Source organism: Silene latifolia, chromosome Y, assembly GCF_048544455.1.
Source record: "Silene latifolia isolate original U9 population chromosome Y, ASM4854445v1, whole genome shotgun sequence".
Lineage (NCBI taxonomy): Eukaryota > Viridiplantae > Streptophyta > Magnoliopsida > Caryophyllales > Caryophyllaceae > Silene > Silene latifolia.
In genome coordinates, this window is record NC_133538.1 from 258,752,271 (window position 1) to 258,755,227 (window position 2,957).

The following is a 2,957-nucleotide window of genomic DNA, read 5'->3' on the forward strand; positions in this document are numbered from 1 at the left end:
AAAAGACCTGTTATATTTGAAACGCAGCAGAGGGCGAGCCGCTTTGTCATTGGGACGGCAGATTCTTCAATGTTTATCCCAGGAAAAGACGCCACAGGACGAGCGTCTTGCTTCTAAGACGAGCGGATTCTTCCTTGAGGGACAAGCATCTTTATCGAGGGACGCTCGGTTCCTTTACAGAGAAAACCCCAGACTTTTGCCACTGAAAAAGACGAGCGTCTTTTCTGAAGAACGGTCGTCCAGAATGAGACGAGCGGATTCTCAGCTGAGACGCTCGGATTCTCTTATAGACCAGTTTTTTGTATTCCGCAGCTCTACCAGACAAGCGTCTAGTGACATTGGACGCTCGAATTCTTCAGGACGAGCGGATTGTCCGTTTGGACGCTCGGATTCCTCCTTGAACACACGGATTCAGGTCCATCCGTGGGTACTGCATAACCCGTGTCATTTTCATTCTTCAATTCTTCTGTTCTTCATTGTAGGGGCACTACAAAGGCATGAATAGCCTAGGCAATTGCTATCCCCACACTAAGGTAAAGCACTACACATCAATAAAATCATAAGTCCCTCCCTCACTTCTCTCAAAATGATGAATATCTTGATCAAGGCACAAAAATATAAATCTAAAAATGACAAAGAATGCAATGTAGAAATTGAAATGCAAGTTAGGGAGTTAGAATATTTACAAATGGTTGTTTAGGGAGGACTCCACAAAACTCTCATCCAATGTGAGATGTCAAGGGGGAATGTTCAAGGTATTGTTGATGTTACTCAACACCTTGAAGAAGTAGTCGAAAACTTGTTCATTATCATCATAAAGGTCCTCAATAGATTTTTGCACTTGTTGTTCTCCATGATGGTCTTGGTTCATAGCATTACCAATATAGGGATTGAATATCCCTTCGAACTCATCACCCCAAAGACCGCAAACTTCGTCTACTTGATCATTAAAAATTTCTTGAGTTGATAGAGACAACTCTTCTTCTTTCTTGTCTTGGCCAATGGGGCCATCTTCTTCACTTGTCATGGGTGAGCTTTCCAAGCTCTCATTGTTGCTATTTCCTTGCTCTTTTGATGGAGCATCATCAACTTTCTTTTTCCATTGGGATTTCAACTTCTTCCTATCATCCTTCCGGCTATAGTGATCAACCATAAAGCATGGTTCATGCAAGCGGGGAGCTCTCATGGTCTTGTCAAGATTGAAAGTGATGGTCTCGTCTCCCACTTCTAGAGTAAGCTCTCCGTGCTTCACATATATCACCGCACCCGCGGTGTGCAAGAAAGGTCTTCCTAGGATGATCGGAATATTTGAGTCTTCTTCCATGTCAACAATGACAAAGTCCACCGGGATGAAGAATTTTCCAATTCTCACCGGAACATCTTCCCATATCCCTAACGGTGTCTTCGTTGTTCTATCGTCCATTTGGAGTGTGATGTTGGTACATTTAAGTTCTCCCATCCCTAGCCTTTTAGTAACCGAATATGGCATAACACTCACGCTTGCTCCTAGATCACACAAAGCCTTGTTGATCGTGGTGTCGCCAATGGTACACGGTATTGAGAAGGTTCCCGGATCTTTAAGTTTTGGAGGTGAACTCCCTTGAAGGATTGCACTACTCACGTTAGTGAAGGCGATAGTTTCAAGCTTCCGGATCGACTTATTTTTCGTAAGGAAGTCCTTCATGTACTTTGCATAGGCCGGCACGTGATTGATTAATTCCGTGAAAGGAATCGAGACTTCTAAATTCTTCACAATTTCCATGAATTTTCCAAGTTGGTCATCAAACTTAGGCTTAGCTTGATGACTCGGGAATGGAAGTCTAATCACAATGGGCTTTTTTAACATCAAAACCTTGGTCATTTTGTTGATTGTATGGAGTTTGATTTTGGTAACCTTGGTTTTGGTTGAAAAAGGGTCTTTGATTTTGGTTTCTCATGGGAGGTGGGGTGTATGTTTGTTGAGGGTTTTGAACATTTTGGCTTTTGTGTGAGAGATTTGGGTGGAATTTGGTGTTTTCATTGTAATAGTTGGAATAAGGGGTACCACTATTGTATGCTTGAAAAGCATTCACTTGTTCATTTGTTACCCTACATTCACTTTGGTCATGTCCCAAAGTTCCACAATTCTGACATATCCCACTTGGGATTGATGAAGATGCTACCATGGCATTAACATGATGCTTTGGTGATTTTGAGGCTTCGTCAAGTTTAGACATAGCCTTCTCAAACTTCAAGTTGATGGTATCAATATGAGCACTAAGTTGAGCACCCAATTGAGTAATAGACTCCACTTCATGCTTTCCTCCTCTAGTAGCCTTGCGAGGTCTACTATATTGTGAATTATGGACCGCCATTTCCTCAATCTTGTTCCAAGTTTGATTGTCGTCAACTTCGGTGAACATACCATTTGATCCCATGTTGAGAATGTTTCTTGAGTCTTCATAAAGACGATTCCAAAATTGTTGTACCAAGAACCACTCGGTAAGTCCATGATAAGGACATGAGCGACAAATTCCTTAGAATCGCTCCCAAGCTTCATACAAAGATTCTTCACCCCTTTGCTTAAAACCCGTAATTTGAGCTCTTAGCATGTTAGTCTTTTCCGGAGGGTAGAATTTTTTGTAGAAAGCTAGAGCCAACTTCTTCCAAGAGTCAATTCCAAGAGTAGCTTTATCAAGGCTTTTCAACCATTGTTTTGCGGTGCCAATTAGAGAAAAAGGGAATAAGACCCATCGAATTTGGTCTTGAGTTACACCGGTTTGTGAAATCGCATCACAATAGTCACAATAAGTTTCCATATGGGAATGAGGGTCTTCACTAGGCATCCCCCCAAATTGGCTTCTCTCGACTAATTGGATAAATGCGGATTTTGCAATGAAATTTCCTGTTAAGTGTTGTGGTGTGGGAGTACCATTTGGTAGGTTCCCCTCGGTTGGTACGGAATGTGATGAAAACTT

The 2,957-nt window shown here is 42.0% G+C and overlaps 1 non-coding gene across 1 annotated transcript; it reads left to right on the forward strand.

Annotated features, from left to right (window-relative positions):
• Positions 1-2,484: 2,484 nt before the first annotated feature.
• On the forward strand, positions 2,485-2,591 carry LOC141634945 (small nucleolar RNA R71). The gene has a single exon (XR_012539659.1). It is a non-coding gene; the product is annotated as a small nucleolar RNA R71 (small nucleolar RNA).
• The last annotated feature ends 366 nt before the right edge of the window (positions 2,592-2,957 follow it).